The sequence below is a fragment of the Cannabis sativa genome, chromosome X (genome assembly GCF_029168945.1).
Source record: "Cannabis sativa cultivar Pink pepper isolate KNU-18-1 chromosome X, ASM2916894v1, whole genome shotgun sequence".
In the NCBI taxonomy this organism is placed as follows: domain Eukaryota; kingdom Viridiplantae; phylum Streptophyta; class Magnoliopsida; order Rosales; family Cannabaceae; genus Cannabis; species Cannabis sativa.
The window spans coordinates 62,457,195-62,478,569 of NC_083610.1; the positions used below are offsets into that span (position 1 = coordinate 62,457,195).

Here is a 21,375-nt window from a genome sequence, read left to right on the forward strand (position 1 = left end):
TTAAAGATAACACTATCTTTTTAATTTGAAATGTTATTTATATGATAAATTAAATAATTAATAAATTTGAAATTAACCTAGATATTTTTATAGATATTCTAACCATAATATTTTTCAAATTCAAAAATTGGTTTTTTTGTTAAATATTTAATTGTTTATAAATTATAAGTTAGAAAAATTATATGTATGCTATTTTATATCATTTTACTTATTAGAAATTTATAAATTGTATTTTTAAAAATTTAAATAACCTAGATATTTTGTAGAAATTTGGATAATGCTTAATTTAAAATATTTTGACATATAATTTGGATAATTATTGTTTATTTATTATTTTAATCTTAAAATAATAATTGCCTAACCATATCTATTTTTAAAATTGGCTTATTTTATTATTTTAATTTTATTAAATTATAAGATTAGAAAATGTTTTTAAAAATATCTATTTGGTTATTTTCAAATCATTTATCTTATTAGATATTTAATTGAATTTGATAAAATAATTTAATTAAACCTTAATATTTTAAATTAGTTTCATTTTTTTAGAATTTTAAATTTTGATGAGATATTTAAGGTTGTTTTTAACAACCCTAAATTTTCTAAATTTAATTGGTTAGTTTAAAATAATAATTTAATTATATTAATATCTTATTTCACATTTGTTACATGGATATTGTTTGTTATGTATTTAATTGTTGATTCAAAACTTTTTTTAACATACCTATTATTTATTTGATTTAAATTGGTATAATTAATTTGTTAACAGATCCAATGATCTGATTTTAATCATAGTCTAATTGTTAATAGATCTTATAAATAATTTGTAACAGGTAAATTTTGTATATCTTTCATGTGTGTAAATCTAGAAACATGATAGGGCCCATCCAAATCAACTTGACCTGTGTGAGCCTATATGTTTGCTTTTTGGCTTAGATGCATATAGGAAGCCTATTTATTTCTAGATAATTAAATGGGATTAGGTTGCTAAAATGAAATATCACTTATGATAATTTTATTTAAGCCCGATCAGTATTGGGCTTATTCAATGAATAACAATTATTTAATGAAAGGTTAAATTCCTCATCTTTGGGCATCGTGTGAGAGTTAGGGGGTCATTAGTAGTGGGTACGACATACTGAACCCAGCCCTCCCTCACATGAACAACCCCAATTGTGAAGGCCCATTTGCCTTATTTAAATAATTATATTAGGCTAATTAAACTAGTTTAACCTAATTAAAATTGAATTAGTAACATAATTAATTTTAAAATAAATGAAATTAATTTTTCATTAGATTATTTTAATTAATTTAGATAAATACACTTAGTTTAATGAAATATTCTAGATTGAAATTTATAGTAACTAATTTATATTTTCTAATATTTAATTAAGTAGAAAAATATATTTAAATATATTTAATTAAATAGACCAACTTAAATTAGAATATTTTTCTTAGAACTTAGAATTTAAATAGAATTAATAATAAAGTTGATTTTATTCAAGATACTTAATTATTTGTTTCTATTTCATGAAATTTAATTAAAGTAGAAAATATATTTAAGTTGAAAATTAATTTTGGACCAACTTAAATTAGAATAATTTCTTACATATTAAATTAGAATTAATAATTCAGTTGATTTTATTCAAGATACTTAATTATTTCAAATTTTAATGAATTTAATTAGACAGGAAAATTATATTTAAGTTGGAAATTTTTTCAATTTCAGATCAACTTAAATTAGAATAATTTTCAAAATATATTTTAATTTATTTTAATAATTATTTTCCCATATAATTTCGAATTGTATTTATTTATTTTAAATGCAGATCTTTCGAAATTTTTTAATTTTGAAAATTAGATTAAAGTTGAAAATTAATTTATTAATTAATTTTAGATCAACTTAAATCAAATAATTTTCATTTATGATTTAATTAAAATAAATAGATTACAATATATTATTTTAATTAGAAAATTAGTAATTAGCTTATGAATTATCTAGATAGATATTTTCTAGGTAGACTTTTTGGTATTTTTCAAGATATATTTAATTAAATAAGAAAATTAATATTTAAGTTGATTTTATTCAAGACACTTAAATATTTGATATTTTTCTTAAGATATTTAATTAAATAGGAAAATTAATTTATTTAATTTTAGACCAACATAAATTAGAATAATTTTTCCAACTTTATTTTATTTTATTTTATATGAATTTCGAAAATGTATCTTTATACATTATATTTCAAAATTTAGTTATATATTTATTGAAAATTAAATTTCAGTTGAAAATTAATTATTTAATTTTGGACCAACTTAAATTAAGTAATTTTCATAATATTTATTGGAAAATAATTTATTTTTATTTTTTAGATCTTCTTAAAGTATAATTTTATAAATATTAAATTAAAATTTTATTTAGAGTTATCTAAATTAGTAATTTCAATTAAATAAATAGATTTAAATAAGTATCAAATGAAAATACAACTCTTTAAAATAATTGGCTTTAGTTATAAGGATATTCGATCTCCATTGTTGGTCCTTCATGGTTAATTTGTTTTCAATATAACCTCAAGACGCTAGACTTCGTCCCCCTAATGGATTGTTATTCGTTGAAGCATTTAACACCGTAACGATCTCTTATGATAAGTATTTTGTAATTTTTCGTCTTAGCTTATTCATTTCGAATTTGCTTACAGAGTATATCATTGGATGAATGGTTTATAGATCATCTGCTTATGATGTCATTCTATATGAAATTAAATGGCACAGATGACAATATACCCGACATTCTATCCTGAAATGATATAAATCCTCGATCTTAGAAATCCCCTACTTGTATATGCTTACTTTATGCAAATTAAACTTAGAGTTAGATTAGTAGTTGCGGTCCAAGCTAGAATCATTACTCATTGTATATTTGGTATAAATTTAAGTCTTCGACTTCAAATTTTAGATTCCCAACAAAAATTTAAAATTTTTGTTTCCAGAATACAATACAGTTCAACTTTCACAAGTTATTAATATCCATTTTTTATCAATGGATTCAAACTGTATGTTTATGTATGGAATATGAGTTTAGTTTTCTGTGACCAGGATCCACTTGGACTATTCTAAGAACTCCTTATTGTAACTCGACCTAAGTCATCAAAAGACCACAACCACATATTTTATAAATCTATGGCATTTGTATCTTGTTCATAGTGGTTTTGACAAGATCATTCTCTGTAAAGAGTCAATATGCCTATATCCACTTGAAAGTAAGATCATCTATATTGGCATATGGATGTACTTTTAGGAGTGGATATGAGTTTTCGTTATATTCTTTAGACGATCACTCTAGATTTTACCTTATGCAAAGAAATTTGAAATGTTTGAGAAATTTCATGAATTTCTAGCAATGTTTAAAAACATTAAGGTAAGTGGTTGAAAATCTTGCGAACTCATAGGGGTGGAGAAATATTTGGATGAGCAGTTCAAAGATCATTAAGTTGAATTTTGAATTGTATTCAAACTTACCTCCGCAGAAATTCAATTTTCATATTGATGATAGTATAAGGTCTATGATTAGTTACTAGTAGTCGCCTAAGTCCTTTTAGGGAAATACCCTAGTGATAGGAAAATTTCAGAATGATGAAATGGTTGTGTACTTAGTGTAAACCATTACTAGACTCATGGATGACCTGATCGTGACCTTAAGAAAGCTAGAACTGTTAACTAAGGTTTGCATCTTTGATAGCTATTCTAAGTGATTAGGGGTGGATCATCCCATAGTCATTAGATAAGAAAGTATTTGTTTCAACAAATACTACTTTTCTAAGAAAATGACTAAGTCTGAAAACAAAGTAGCAAAATAGAGGAGACATTTTTTTATTGATTCCAAAAGTGTTCTATCATCTTATTTTGTATAATATGGTCCCACTACCTCTGTTGTCTTGACACAACCGAAGAGGACAATACCTTTTAGATTCTTAGACAAAAACTCATGGTACCTTGTCGTAGTGGGAGGGTTTCAAGAAACTCACCCTGTTATGACTTGGAAGACATCGATGATTAAAATCCATTGTTAGTTTAAACAAGTAATCGATTGTCAGAATAAGGAACTAAGAAGTAAAGCCAAGAGAACTATGGTTAAAACCATTCATATGGAGTTACCAAAGGTTTTCTATTACAACGACAAGAAAGGAAATTTTTGAAAATAAGTCTATTCAATGGACTTAACAAAGCTTCCTGTTCCTAGTCATAATGGTTTGAGATTATCTAAACCTATGGCTTGTGGTATACCTGGTAAATTAATTACTCTAGTGCTAGCAACTTACTTTAGTAAGATGCTGGAGCATTTTTCCAATGGCAATCTATAGAAGCTTCTCGACTTCTAGACATAGATTTTATTTATCTAAGGAAAAGTTTCAACTATTCCAGAAATGATAAAGCCAAGAAAAGAATTTCTTGAATCAACAGTGAGAGGTCTCAAATATGCTTTGTTATCCACTAGACCAGACACCTGCTGTTGAGTGGAAGTAATGAGTTGGTATGAGAATAATCCAAGAAAGGAACATTGGAAGACAACCAAGTAAATCTTAAGATCAAGCAAAAGAACTATATGTTAGTCGATAAAGGTGGTATTTAATACTCTTAGACTACACCAAATCAAGTTTCTAGACTTGCCTTAGTGCTAGAAAGTCTGCTGATGAGATGGTGATTACTCTGGGGGTGGCATAGTGATTTTGGAGAAGTGTAAAAACCTATCTAAAGTCTCTAAGTCTACCAGAGAGACTGAATGTTAAAGTTCCAGGAAAGATACTTATTCAGTCTAAGGAAGTTCTATACATTTTTGGCATTGTACCAACATTTATTAACTACTAGTGTTACATCCCTACTAACGCAGAAGTAGTTGCCAAAAAGTAAAGAATCCAGTATCCCTAGATGAGTAGACTTATAGAGAGAAATTTCACAATATCAAGGATTTTGTGATTAAGGAAATGCAATGGTGGAGGAAAGGTTGTATTGAATACAACCTGTCAGATCCTATTACGGAGAGTATACTACATACTACACTTGATCTGGATATCAAGGTGTTTAGATTAATTAAAATGCCCTTTTTCTTTTATAATAGTGAAAGCGGGAGTTTGTTGGGTTTTGTGCCCTGAATAAAACCCATTTCAATATAATCAGATTGACTAATTTATAAAGATCAGATTCATTTTATGTTGCATGGTTCACATGATTTATTTCATGATTATGTTTAATGTATAAATTCTATTAAGTCCATAACATATGTATTTGTTCATGATCATAGTGTCGTCAACACAGTGGAATATAATCTTGATTATATGTTCAAAAGTTTAATTCTCATGATTTGTCAGTTCACTGGATTTAGACTGGCATGATAATCTGCGATACGTATACTTACACCTCGAATATGTGTTATGTCCTTTCAAGGGCATTGGCAAATTTTACCAGTATCGGATGTATAGAGTATACAATTGAAAGGACCGATATGGATCTTAAATAAGATATCATAAAATTACCATTATATCTTTCTAAGTCAATATCAATGGTTGATCTTAGGTCTATGCATCTTAATCCTGACATGCTTAGGTTCGATCTCAAGAGTGTTATTTGTATTCTTTGATTTGTTAGTTAAGCCTACTTTTTGGTCTGGGTGATACGTACATTTTGGGAACATGATAGTACAATTGAGTGGGAGCGCTAATCATAGATATGGAATCTATAGCTTCTATCTGGACATAAAAGTGAAACGATGATTTCCTTCGAGCTTGGCTGAATAGAAATAAATGATTGAGATCTCATTTCAGTAAATAAATTAGTTTACTGAAATATCATTTATAGGTAGCTAAGTGTTTTAAGGATAAAATACATTGAAGGGTAGAACGGTAAATTTGTCCCTATTCAGTGTAGATCATCTGTAGCGGATGCTTGACTATTAGGATTGTAACAATAGATAATCATAACGTATCTATATCGTGGTACATATAGAGCGTTCTATATAACTTAGAGTGCATTCAATTCCAAGTTCTATAGTTGTTGAATGCGGAATTAATAAGTTGAGAATTTACTTGGTGAATTCTAGATCTACTTATTGAAAGCTCAGTTATATAGGCCCATGGTCCCCTCACTAGTTGAGATAATACTGCTTGGAGAGTCAGTTAATTGATTTTAATTAATCAATTATAATTGTAAAAATAGACTATGTCTTATTTATGAATTTTTAGTAAGCAAGGGCTTAATTGTGAAGAAAAGAGGTTTTGGGGTCAATTTGTTAATTAAGAGACTTTGTATGGTCTAATTAATAAATTACATAAATGACAATTTTTTTAGTAATTAATTATAATTATTAAATAAATAGTTTTGGCATTTATAAGGTTGAATTGGAAAATATGGTATTATTGAAAAGAAGAATAAGTGGTTGAAAAAAAGTGGGAAAAATCAAACTAGAAAGAGGTCCACTATCTTGTACGGCCAAGGTTGATTTTTTGCCCAATTTTTTATTCTTTTTTAATCCATATAATTCAACCCTAAGCCCTAGTTGAAACACTATAAAAGGAACATGATGCTCTCATCTCATACACTTTTGACACTTTGTCAAATTAATACTATTCAACCAAACCTAGATGAGAGAGTTCCTTCTATAGCGATTTCAACTCCTTCATTGTTCTTCACCATATTCGAAATCCTTAGTGATGAGTGATGTGCCCACACATAGCAAGTCAAGTACTCAATCATAGTGAGTAAGACGGTGGTAACCAAACCCGAAGGAGAGAAAGAGATCCAGGTTCAGATCTTGATAATGCTCTGCTACAGAAAGGAATCAAGGGCTAGAAATCTTGAACGAAAAGAGTCATTATATTTTGCTGCAATCAATGTAAGGTTTTCTTAAACCCTTATGTGTTTATTTCATTGTTTTAGAGAATTCATATTTAGGATGTTAATTCAACATACTTGTTAGTAAATCTAGATCCTGGTAAAATATTCCCGACATTTTACAATGGTTACGGGATCATAAGCTCTATGCTAAATTCAAAAAGTGTGAATTCTGGTTATCTCGTGTCTCATTTTTGGGGCACATAGTAGATAAAGATGGGATTATTGTGGATCCAGCAAAAATTGAAGCTGTTCGGGATTGGCCAACACCAAAGTCACCTACTCAGGTTAGGACCTTTCTGGGATTAGCTGGGTATTATCATCGGTTCGTTGAGGGTTTTGCAAAGATTGTTGTACCCTTGACGGAGCTGACTCGAAAGAACCTGAAGTTTGTTTCGACTGATCGGTGTGAGAAAAGTTTCCTGGAGTTAAAGCAGCGCTTGATTACCGCTCCAAGACTAACTCTTCGTTCAGGTAAGGAAAAGTTTGTGGTTTATTGTGATGCCTCGAGATAGGGTCTCAGCTGTATGCCTATGTAAGCTAGAAAGGTAATAGCCTATGCTTCTCGGCAGTTAAAAGAGTACAAGCAGAGGTACCCTACTCACGATCTAGAACTCGTAGCAGTGGTTTTTGCGCTAAAGATTTGGCGGCATTACCTATATGGCGAGAAATGTGAGATTTACACTGATCACAGGAGTCTGAAATACTTCTTTACCCAGAGAGATCTGAATATGAGACAGAGACGTTGGCTAGAGTTGGTGAAGGATTATGATTATGAGATCCTTTATCACCCTGGTAAGGCCAACGTAGTTGTTGATGCCTTGAGTAGGAAGGGTTAGAGTGAGTTAAGTACTGAGAAGCAAATCTCCCAACAACAAGCAAATGAGATGACCCGAGCTAAGATTGAGTTGATTGTGGGGCAGTTGGCTAATATTACCGTGAAATCCACTCTTTTTGATTGAATTAAAGAAGTACAAATGCAAGATCCAGAGTTGGTAAAAACCTGAAATAGGGTTTCGGCTGGAAAAGCTAGTGATTTTTCAGTGGATGAAACGGGAATGTTACGATTTGGGAATCGTGTTTGTATGCCTATGGATTAGAGTATCAAAATAGAGATCATGAATGAGTCTCATACGGCTCCTTACTCAGTTCATCCATGGTCAACGAAGATGTATCAAGACTTGAAAACCAGGTTTTGGTGGCTAGGCATGAAGAATGACATTGCTGAGTATGTTGCAAGGTGCCTTACGTGTCAGCAAGTTAAGGCTGAACATCAGTGACCTGTAGGGTTACTGTTGGGTTTTGTGCCCTAAATAGAACCCTTTACAATCTGATTAGTTATCAATATAAGAAATTTGAAGTGATTTATGTTTGCATGAATTTTACATGCTTATGGTTTAATATGTTTAATATGCTTATGGGTAAGTGTCATGTTCTTTCTAGGACATTGGTAAAGTATACTAGTTTCGAATGTATGAAGTATACATTGGACTGGACTGATATTGAACTTAGTTAAGATATTATAAACTTACCGTTGTATCTTTCCAAGTGAATATCAGTAGTTGATCTTAAGATTAAAAGAATCTAAATCCTGATATGCTTAGGCTCAACTCATGAGTGCTATTCATGTTCTTTGATTTATTAGTTAAGCCTACTTTTGGGTCAGGGTGATACGTATATTTTGGGAACATGATAGTATGATTGAGTGGGAGTGCTGAACATAAATATGGAATTTATAGCTTCTACTGGTGTATAGAAGTCAAGTGATGATTCCCTTCGAGCTTAGCTAAATAGAAGTAAATGGATGAGCTCTTGTTTAAGTGACTAATTCTTAGATCACTAAACATCATTTATAGGTAGCTATGTTTTAAGGGGCAAAATACGTTGAGGGGTGTAAACGGTAAAATTATCCCATCTCGATGTAAATCATCTATATAGAGGATCTTTGATCACAATAAGATTATAACAATGGTTAAATGAGATAGCATATCTATATCGTGGAACATACAATATGCTCTATATAAGTCTGAGAGTGCAATTCTAAGTCTAAGAGTGGATTCAACGATGAATTAATAAGTAGGGATTTACTTAGTAAATTCGGTTCACTTATTGGAAGCTCAGCATATAGATCCATGGTCCCCATTCTAGTTGAGACTATACTGCTTGTAAGACTCAATAATTGATTTGTGATTAATCAATTATAATTCTAAAGTTACACTATGTCTAATTTGTGAATTTTCACTAAGCAGGGGTGAAATTGTAAAGAAAAGAGATTCTAGGTTTATTTATTAATTAAGAGACTCTATGTGTCTAATTAATAATTAAATTAAATGACAATATTATTTAATAATCTATTTTAGTTATTAAATAATTAGTTTTGGCATTTAAATTGTTAGAATTTGAAAATTGGCGTTTTTGAGAAAATAGAAATAAAAATTGTGAAAACTGCAAAATCCAAGTAAGGCCCATTAACACCTATGGCCGGCCACTTGGGTGAGGTTTTCCAATTAATATTTTCATTATTTTAATGCCAAATAATTACTAACCTAAACCTAGTAGTTGCCTATAAATAGAAAGTGGTGGCTCAGTCAAATAATAAGTTTTCAACAAGTTTAACAAGTTTTTCATGCCTTTTGGCAGAAAATCAGAAATTGTCTTTTTCAGAAAAACTGAGCCTTCTACTTCTCTCTCTATAGCCGACCCTATACCTCTCTCTTTTCTTCTTCTCAATTTCGAACCCTTAGTGATAGAGTAGTGCCCACACACAGCAAGTGGTACCTCAATCATAGATTGGAAGACTGTGAAGGATCACACACAAAGAGAAGGACATTCGGGCTCAGATCTTGATAATACTCTGCGACAGAAAGGATACAAGGGTTAGAGATCTGAGTGGAAGGAGACATTATTTCGCTGCAACCAATGTAAGGTTTTCTTAACTTTATATGTGTTTAATTATCGTTTTAGAAAGTTCATATTTAGGGTGTTAAACAACATACTTGTGAGTAGATCTAAGATCCTGGTAAAATAAATTCCAACAGTTACTGCAACCAATGAACATACCAGAGTTGAAATGGGAAGACATTGCCATGGACTTCGTGGTAGGTATGCCTAGAGCCACGGGACAGTTTGACTCAGTGTGGGTCATAGTGGACAGGTTTACGAAGTCAGCGCACTTCTTACCTGTTCTGTTGAATTTCTCCATTGACCAGTATGCATAGTTATATGTGATGGAAATTGTTCGTCTTCATGGTGTCCCAAAGTCCATTGTTTCGGATAGAGATCCGAAGTTTACATCGAGATTCTGGGAGAGTCTATATCGAGCTATGGGTACTCAACTAAAGTTCAGCACGACATTTCATCCTCAGACGGATGGGCAATTCGAGAGGAAAATACAGATTTTAGAAGACATGCTACGGGCATGTGTGCTTGACTTTAAAGGATCATGGGTAAAGTTTTGGGTTTTATGCCCTAAATAAAACTTCATTTCAATGTAATCCGTATTATTCAATATCAATAAAGAAATAGAAGTATTTTTCATTCATTTGTGTCTGTTTTGGTTCACATTATCAATTATTTGTCTATTTGATTTATAAATTCATCCAAACCCCTTTAACATTCTTGTTCTTGTTTATTGTGTCGTCAGCACAGTGGAAAGTAAGACTATGTGATTAAACATTGCTAGATTTATCAGAACACTGGGTTTTACTGATATGATAATCTACAACAGAGTTTACTTGCATTTGGAAAAATTGTATATTTTTTCCAGAGCATTGGTTAAAGTAAAGCTTGGGTTGGATGCATGGAGTATGCATCGGAAGGGACCGATATTGAACTTTGACATAGATTTATTAAACTTTCTATAATATCTATTCAATTCAATATCACATAGTTGATCCTAGATCAAATGATCTTAATCCTGATATGATTAGGTTCAATCTCAAGAGTGTTATTCGTGTTCTTTGATTTGTTAGTTAAGCCTACTTTTGGGTCAGGGTGATACGTACATTTTGCGAACACGGTAGTGCAATTGAGTGGGAGTGCTAACATAAATATGAAATCTATAGCTTCTATCTGACGAATAGAAAGTAAAAGATGATTTCCTTCGAGCTTGGCTAAACCAAAATAAATAGTTGAGTACTCATTTCACTTCGCTGAAATATCATTTTATACGGGACTAAGTGTTTTAAGGATAAAATACATTGTAGGGTGTTACAGTAATTTAATCCCTTTACAGTGTACATCATCTATATAGAGGATCGTTGATCAAATTACAATTTTAACAATGGATAATTAATAGCGTGTCCATATGGTGGAACATATAGAGCGTTCTATATAGCTGAGAGTGCAATTCTAAGTTCTATGCGTGGATTCAACGAAGAATTAATAAGTCAACGAATTTACTTGGTAAATTCTTGATCTGCTTATTGGAAGCTTGGATATATAGGTCCATGGTCCCCACACTAGTTGAGACAATACTACTTGTAAGACTCATTTAATTGGTTTTGATTAATCAATTATAATTCTCAATTTAGACTATGTCTAGTTTGTGAATTTATCACTAAGCAAGGGCGAAACTGTAAAGAAAGAGTTTCTAGGGTATATTTGTTAATTAAGAGACTTTGGTTAGACGAATTAATAAATAAAATAAATAACAATATTATTTAATAATTAATTATAGTTATTAAATAGTTGAAAATGGCATTTAAATGATTGAATTTGAAAATTGGTGTTTTTCAGGAAATGAGATACAGAAATGATAAAACAGCAAATTGTAAAAGTGGGACCCATATCAACAAGCCATGGCCGGCAACTTATGAAGGATTTATCATTTAATATTTTCATTATTTTAATGCTAAATAATTCAAACCTAACCCTATGTGGCATACTATAAATAGATAGTGATGGCTTCAGAAAAAGATGATGCATCTTATTCCTTTCAGAGAAAATCCTGAGCCTGCTATCTAACCTAGCCACCACCTCTCTTTCCTTCTTCCTCTTTGTTTGTTTCGAATCCCTTAGTGATAGAGTAGTGCCCACACACAGCAAGTGGTACCTCAATCATAGTGTGGAAGATCGTGAAGAATCCAAATTCAACAAGAAGGACATTGGGGCTCAGATCTTGATAATACTCAGCGACAGAAAGGATACAAGGGTTAGAGATCTGAGTTGAAGGAGACATATTATTCCGCTGCACCCAATGTAAGGTTTCTCATACTTTATATGTGTTTATTTATAATTGTTTTACAAGTTCATATTTAGGATGTTAAACAACATACTTATTTATAATTCGTTTCTGGAATTATTTTTATTGGATAGTTTGGAAAAATTAAGCAATTTACTTTTTTACACAATTCAATTTTGATTTTATTTGAATTAGTTATGATTTTTTGAAGATTTGAAAAAAGATAAGGGTGATCACCTATCCCACGCGCGCGCGGATGGCCCATTCCCTCGGCCAGCAGTGTTTTCGGACAGGATCTGGTCCGAGCAACACGCATGTGGGGTCTCTGAAACCCCATTCCGCGCGCGGAAATCATGCTGGGACACCCCAGCGCCGAGCTTTCTCGGCCGTGACACCCTGTGGCGCGCACGGATGAGTATGCAACAACATACCATCCGTAAAGCCCACAATTTTTTAGTTTTTCTTCTTTTTTTCATACTTTTTCATGGAATTAACTTCCGATTTTTTGTGTAGTCTTGTATTTAGATATTTACTATTCCTATTTCAATTCTAATTATTAGAATTAAATTAAATGAATTTTTTAAAAAATTAATTTATGATATTAGTGTAATTTGAACTTGAAAATACGTAAATATCTAACTTTTTTGCTTAATTATCTATCTTATTTTAAATTTGATTATTTTTTATCTTATTTTTTAAATTTAAGGTTAGATATTAATTTTTTTTAATTACTCTTTTTTTTAAATTATTTGACCTTATTTAAATTTAAAATAAGATAATTATAATCATGATATTTTAAATAGATATAAGATATTTTGCTAACTTTTAAATTTTGTTATTTTTTTTATTTAACTTAAATTATAAATTAGAATTTTTTTGAATATTTAATTTATAAAATAACATGAAATTTAAAAGGTAGTTACTAATTTTTTTTTTTGAAATGATATTTAAGTTAGTTTAAACCTAATTTTTCAAAAAAATATTGTAGGTTTAATTTTAAATATTTTTTTATTATTTATTTAAAACCGAAAAATAATAATTTTTATTTATTTATTTATTTTCGAATTTTTTAATTAATTAATTAATTTAAAATTAAATAAACCCTACATCCAACTATCCAAATTCAACTTGTTTCAGGAGTATGTGTTTTAGCTTGTGTGTAAGTTTTATAAAACCTATTATTGCTTGATCTAAATTGCCATGGTTAATTTGTTGACAGATCCAATTATCTAATTTTAACCCATGGTTCAATTGTCAATAGGTCAAGTAAATAATTTGTAATAGGTAAATTTTACATTCTTGTATGACCTAGTAACATGATAGGATCCATCCAAATCTGTGTGCATGTGTGGGCCTATGTGTTTACTTTTTGTTATAGATGCATATAGGTTCTTGTTGCTAAATAAAATGTTACACCATGATAGATTTTATTTAGGCCCATTTAGTTTTTGGGCCTATTCAATTAATAACAGTTGTTCATTTTAAGGTTAAATTCCTCTCTTTTGGGCCTTGTGTGAGAGTTGGGGGCCAATAGAAGTGGGTACGACATACTGAACCAAGCTCCCCCTCACATGAACCACCCCAATTGTGAAGGCCCATTTGCCTGATTTGGATAACTGTGCTAGGTTAATTAAATTAGTTTAACCTAATAAAATTGATTAGCAACATAATTAATTTCATTTATTTTGAAATTAATTTAAGAAAACATAGTTTAATGAATTATATTCTAGACAAACTATATGTATTTTCTTGTATTTTAATTAAATATAGAATTATAACCAACTAGATTCTTTATGAAGCTTAATTTAATTATTTCATTAAATATTCTTATTTAAGTTGTAAATTAGTTATTTCTAACTATTTTTTTTTAAATCAACTTAAATTTGAATATCTTTTGAATTTCAAAAATTAAGTTGAGGAATTTTAGGAATTGGTTATTAAGATTCTTTAGATATTTTTTAAGTTGATATTTTTTCAAATATGGATAAACTTAAAATGGAATATTTTCAAATTAAGTGGTTACAACTTAATTTTAATATTTAATTAAATTATAATTTGAAAAATATTTAAGTTGGATATTTTAGATTCTTCTAAACAACTTAAATTAGATATTTTTTCAAATTTATTAAATTATATTTTAATTATTTATTTAATTTAGAATTTAAATAGTGGAAATTTAATTAAAGTTGGATTTTTTTTTTAACAAAAGCAACTTTAATTTGTAATTTTTTATTATTAAAATATGGAATAAAATAAATGATTAAATAAAATACATATTTTTTTTTTTTAAAATAATGAGCTTTAATCAAGAGACATTCGATCTCCATTGTTGGTTTTACATAGCTATTGTTTTAGTGAGTAATCCTCCCTAATGGAGGAACGTTCATTAGCAAGTTAGCGCCGTTCAATCTCGAAAGATAAGTATTTTTGTAAGTTTTTTATATTAGTATTGATCACCCTAATGGTGGCGACTGTATAAGACTTACAAGAGTATGAAACAATGGTGGAAGCTCATGAAATAAGAATGACCTTGACTCTCACCTAAACGGGACAACGTCAGATTCTTTTTTCGATCGAATGAAAGGTTGCTAGAATGTTTATCATTTTAGATGAATTGACAACTCTATTCAATGGATGATGCTTTGACTCTCGCCTAAACGGGACACTGTATCAGTTTGTTGGAAACCTTGGAAAATAAACTATGTTAAATTTAGTATTTTTATAACATATGTGATTATTTGTTATTTTCTAAACTTGTGTATGAATTTATTGAACCAAAACCTTACTTCTGTTTTATTGATGTGTTGTAGTGCCAATATAAATAACCCTCACCCCGATCCACTCGTAGTCAATGTCTTAGGAAATGAACTCTATAGTGTGAAAATGCATCCTGGTAGTTGCATTAACTCGCACCTATTGATGATGAATCTGAAGTTCCAAAAGGAAAATCTACTTGGAATTGAATTATCAAAGGAACAATGGGTACAATTCATTCTGAATAGTCTTCCTCCGAAGTATAATGGATTTGTTGTATCTTACATGATCAACAATTTTAACTCCGACATGGATAAGCTCGAAGAAGAATTACGAGCTCATGAACGGAATTTGATTGCAATGCCACCTCGTGGTTTTGCAAACTTTAATCAGAGGAAGAGGATTAAGCATGAAAGCTCTAACAAAGCTGCTTCTTCAAGTACAATTATTAGACATAATCTTCTATGTTCGAATTATAATGAAAAGGGACATCAAGAAGAACGATGTCTCCGGCTTCTAAACAATTCAAACGAAGGTAATGCTTTTGTCTTTGAATCATGTGTTTTAGAGAATAACAAATCCACATGGATTGTTGATTCTAGGTCTACTAACCATGTTTGTTCTTCATTGCACCTGCTTGAAACTTGGGAAAATCTGCACCCAGAAGAGTTAAAGCTTAAAGTTGGAAATGGCGAGTTAGTATCAGTCAAAGCAAGAGGAACGGCCCATATCAAGTTTCATACAAAAAGATTTTTACTTTTACAAAATGTTTTATTTATTCAAAACTTTAGTAGAAACTTGATTAGTGTTTCATGTTTACAAACACCATTTTATATACTGAATTTTTTCGAGTTCTAATTGTTCAATTTCTCGTAATGGATTTCATATATGTGTTGCTAACATGGAACAAGGGCTTTTTGTTTTAAGACCTGATACACAAATCACACTAAATACTGAATTTTTCAATGTAGCTAGACATAGAAGCCTTAAAAAGAAAGAGATTGATAATGATGAACAAACTTATCTATGGCATTTACGTTTATGTCACATAGGCTTTGATAGACTCAATAGGCTAACCAAGGACGGTCCATTGAAAAATGTCGTCTTAGGTGAATTACAAGTATGCAAGTCTTGCCTAGAAGGAAAAATGATCTCTGCAAAGGGAGAGCATGCCAAACAACCCCTAGGGTTAGTGCATTCAGATGTTTGCGAACTTCTGAATGTAAAAGCTCGAGGTGGTTATGAGTATTTCGTCACTTTCATGGACAATTTCTCTAGACATAGTTTTATTTACCTAATGCAAAAGAAATATGAAACGTTTGAAAAGTTTCAGGAATTTCATGCTTTGGCTCAAAACCAATTAGGTAAAACATTAAAGATCTTGCGAACTGATAGGGGTGGAGAATATATGGATATGCAGTTCAAAGATCATTTAATTGAACTTGGAATTGAATCCCAATATATTACCCCAAGCACTCCACAGCAAAATGGAGTTGCAGAAAGAAGAAATCGCACTCTTTTGGAAATGGTTAGATCTATGCTGCGTTATTCAACTCTGCCTACATCCTTCTGGGGATATGCTATACAAATGGAGGTCAATTAGGCGTCGTTGGAAAAGATTGATGTGTGGTAGTTCTGAAGGTGAACTTACTCTTGTGCAAAACTCTGAAATTAACAATATTGGTGGTCAATTTTCTTCATTCTGCACGAGGGCGCTATTGGATACAAGGGGTGGACTTGAAGCAGTATTGAGGTCCAACCCCTTCTGATGGGGGTGCAGGTAAGTCTCCCTTTCCTTGTTTTGCATGACACATTAAGGACAATGAATATTCTAAGTTTGGGGGAGGGGACTTATAATTTTATAATTTTTTTAATTGTTTTTAGTTATTCTGTTCTTTTTAGTTATTTTGCTTTAGTTTAGTCTTTTCATTTGTTGCTATTAATTGTGATATGTCCTGAAATTTTGAAACTGTGTCCTTAATTCTATTAACTCTTTGGATTAGTTTGGATGCTTGTGAAACCTGTGTATGAATGCAATTTAACGATCTGTGAAATATGTTATAATTGTTTTACTATGGTTGGTGGCAAGATTGACAAGATAGCTTAGAACTTGCATGTTTATTCTTTTGAGGCGAAATCCTTGACAATGTTCAATAGGAATATGATTTAGGCATTTGTTGGATAGTTTGAGCCTTCCAAGCCTACCATGCAATTTTTATCCCTAGTTGACCATCTTGAGCCTAAACCTGTTTCGTTTCTTCACCCATTGAACTAAAAGATGTATCCACACTGTTATTTTTATCCTCATTACATTTTGAATGGTATCATAAGCTTTACAATAAGTTTGGGGGAGTGAAATATATAGTGTGTGGAAGTATTGAAGAAAAGAAAAAAATCTTGCGTGATTGAGAAACATGTGAAAAAAAAAGAATTGTAACTCGCCATCACTTGAAAAAAGAATGAAAAAAATCAGAAATAAAAGAAAATTTCAGTGATGTCTAGTGATTGGAAAAAAAAGTAGAAAAAATTCTCAATCATGGTTAGTTACGGGAACACTTCGGGAAATTTTAAAATTTTGAGAAGCTTGTGGGTTCTTTTGTGCTTATGATATCTTTAGCCAAAATTGTCTTTTATTTTCCGAATATCTAAGCCATAAATTCTAATCTTAAAAAGTCCTTTTGATTCCGAAAAGAATGTTGTCAACATTAGTGGAGAGAGGTAAGCATGCAAGCATATTGGTTATTGGTTTGTGGACTAGTTTGATGGAGTGAAACAATTATGACATTATTTCGATACTGAAGTTAGTTTGTATTTCTGGATTGTGTGATAAAATGAGCATCCTAATTAATTGTTAGAGTTTTTAGAATTGAAAATCTAGTTTAGTTAATGGAAGGAAATTTCACATGAGCCAGCAGTAATATAATTATCTGATAGCTTAGTTAATCGAGTGTTAGTGTTAGACTTATTCTTACTCGAGGGCGAGTACGAATCTAGTTTGGGGGAATTTGTTAGGCTATTTTTAGCATACGTTTTGGGTCACTTTTTATAGTTGTTTTCCTTCTTTATTATTATATTTGGAATAGAATAACGCTTTTTTTCTTTTGTTTTGGGTTTCACACTTGAAATGTATAAATTGATCAAATTTCGGAAAACAATAATCTATAAAATAGAGAAAATTCTGCAAGAAAATAAAGCTGAAACTTCAAGCTTAAATTTGACTATGTTCTAATAAGATTTTGGAAAAAGTCAAAACATAAAAGTTTTAGATTTCTTTTTCTTCTTTCCAACGGATCTTGAATCAATTCATTTGGAGGTTGTATGTGAAAGTTATGCACATTTTACTGAAAGATGCTGAAGCTGTCAAATTTTGCTCTAGTAGTCGCGACCACCACTTTCCATGGTCGCGACCCCTTTTCATGGTCGCGACCATGGTCGTGACTAGGAGGCAGGCATCGAGCATATTTTTCGTATTTTGCCTATGGTCGCGACTAGACTTTATGTAGTCGCGACTAGGGGCGAAAAACGAGATTTTTTGGCAGTTTTTTACTTTTTCAAAGGTAGCAACCCTAATTTGTATTTAAGGGGCTCGTGTTTTAGAAAGAAGGGAGGCAGAAATTGGATCCAAAAGTGAAAGAAGGAGGCAGAGGAAGCAATGGTTGTGATCCGGAATGCAATCACCAACTAGTTCTTTCTTAAACTCTTGATTTCTATGTTAATTTCTGTTTTAGATTTGATTATGGATGTTATTATGGATTTTACGAACTAAACTCCTATTTAGGGAGATGATGAATGTTGATTGAAATTACTTTTGGTTAATGATAATTGTTATTTCTCCTTTCTTGATTGTGAATTTATCAATATTTGTGTTTAATTACATGTTGAAGATTGATCACCTTCTACATGTTCTATGATCCTAATTGAAAATCTGAAAAGTGAGAATTGGGAATGCTAAAATTCGATAAACTAGGTTTTGATGTGAAACGAAAGTATTTGCATAGCCTTTGTGACATTTAGATTATTGCTTAATGCTGATTATATGTTAATCTATCTCAGAGATGATTAGATAACATGTGATTTAGGACCTAAAAGATCTGAAAAGAGTTAGGTTTATTTTTATAATCTATCATTCACATTGAGAAAGAGAATAGTATTTAGCATTAACAGCTGGGTAATTAAATCAACAAGATTCTTTTCCCTAATTTCTCATCCTTGATTAAACACCTTTATTGCTTTCTTTAATTTTCTTGTTTTTTCTTTATTTCAAAATCTATCAAAATTATTTATCTACCAAATAGAATCATAAGTCTAATTTAGTGGTATTCAGTTCAATTCCTTGTGGTTTGACCTCACCTGCGTGAGTTTACTACTTGATTACGTGCACTTGCGTATTGGTCATAATTTTCGTAATAAGTTTTTGGCGCTGTTGCCGGGGAATTGTTTAAAAATTGATATTACAAAAATTAGATTAAATTCTACTTTGGTTAATTCTTTCTGCTTATTGCTAATCTGTTTCTTTTAGATTGTCTATTTCAGGAATTAAAGGTGCATGCGACGTCAAGGACAAAGTGTAATACTGCCGGTTGATCTTGAAATTGAGAAGACCTGTAGAAGAAATAGAAGAAACAAGAGGCAAGAAAGAGTTTCAGCAACTGCTAAAACACAAGAAATCATGGCTGAGAATGCTAATGGCGGTAACAATGGAGGCAACAACGGTAATAACGGTGGTGCCATTGAAGATCAGCAAATGGTCGTAGTTTGAGGGACTACATTCTTCCAACTTTGACGAGGGTTCAGTCTTGTATAAGACCACCCGCCGTAGATGCCAATAACTTTGAAATAAAGCCTGCCAAACTCCAAATGGTGCAATCCTCAGTTCAGTTCGGTGGACTCCCTTCTGAAGACCCCAATCTGCACTTGTCAAATTTCATGGAGTTATGTCAGACTTTCAAAGTCAATGGAATTAGTGATGATGCAATCCGCTTGAGACTTTTCCCATTATCGCTGAGAGAGCGAGCTAAGAGTTGGCTGATCTCCTTGCCATCGAACTCTATTGCAACATGGACTGATTTGGTGACAAAGTTCTTGTCCAAGTTTTTTCCTCCAGCAAAAGCTGCCAAGCTACGAGGTGAAATTAATAATTTTTGTCAACTGGACAATGAATCTCTCTATGAGGCTTGGGAAAGGTTCAAGGATCTCATCAGAAAATGTCCACATCATGGGATCGAAAAGTGGATGTTGGTTCACAATTTCTACAACGGGCTGATTGGTAATACCAGAACCATCGTAGATGCCGCAGCTGGTGGGGCATTTATGAGAAAAAGTGCAAACGAGGCCTATGATCTGCTCAAAGAAATGGCCATGAATAACCAACAATGGCCAACTGAAAGAAGCCAAACGAAGAAAGTTGCTGGTATGCACGAGGTAGACGCCATCACCAAGATGACAGCCCAAGTGGAGGCCCTGACGAAGTTGATGATTGCTCAGTTGAAACAGGCTCAAGTTACCTGTGAACTATGTGGGGGCCCTCACACATATGACACATGCCCGGTGGATGTGAACAGTTTACCAATGGATCAAGCAAAAGCCATTGGGACCTATTCTCAAAAAAATAATTATTGGCACAACCAACAGGGGTTCTACCAGCAGAGAAATCAACCCCAACAACAACAGCAACAACAAAGTCTTAGTGGAGGCTTAAATATCCAAACTGACTTATTGCTCCAATTCATGATGGAGACTAAATCCTCTATTAAAACTCTAGAAACTCAAATGGAACAATTGGCTACTCAAGTGGCAAAACAAGCTCAAGGAAATTCACCTAGCACTAGTGAGGCAAAAGGAAAAGAGCAATGTAAAGCAATTTCCTTGAGGAGTGGAAAGAGTTATAAGGGACCTAGTGCCAAGAAACCAGTTGAAGATGGGGTTCAGGATCTACACGCACAGACACAGGCACCAAAGGAAAAGAACACTACTGAGGGTCTTGCACCGAAAGAAACTTCGCCTCCAATCAGCATAGATCACCATATTAAAATTCCTTACCCTCAAAGACTCCACAAGAACAACCTCGACAAGCAGTTTTCAAAATTTCTTGAAATATTAAGGAAACTGCACGTTAACATTCCATTTGCGGAGGCCTTAGAGCAAATGCCAACTTACCTGAAGTTCATGAAAGAAATTTTAGCTAAGAAAAGGAAGTTGGAAGAATTTGAGACACTGGCACTCACTGAGGAGTGCAGTGCAATTTTGCAGAAGAAGCTACCGCCCAAACTTAAAGATCCTGGTAGTTTCAATATTCCATGCTCTATAGGGGGTTCGGTGGAAACTAAAGCTCTATGTGATCTGGGAGCAAGCATTAATCTAATGCCATTGCCTGTCTTCAAAAGGCTAGGATTGGGAAAAGCAAAGCCCACAACAGTGACTTTACAACTTGCGGATCGTTCTTTGACTCATCCTCGTGGGATAATTGAAGATGTGCTAGTGAAGGTTGGTAAGTTTATCTTTCCTGCTGATTTCCTAATTCCTTATATGGAGGAAGATTCAACTATTCCTATTATTTT

General features: G+C 31.8%; 1 non-coding gene across 1 annotated transcript; it reads right to left on the reverse strand.

Annotated features, from left to right (window-relative positions):
• Nucleotides 1-19,933: 19,933 nt before the first annotated feature.
• LOC115703270 (small nucleolar RNA R71) lies at nucleotides 19,934-20,040 on the reverse strand. Its single transcript, XR_004009047.1, has one exon. It is a non-coding gene; the product is annotated as a small nucleolar RNA R71 (small nucleolar RNA).
• Between the last annotated feature and the right edge of the window lie 1,335 nt (nucleotides 20,041-21,375).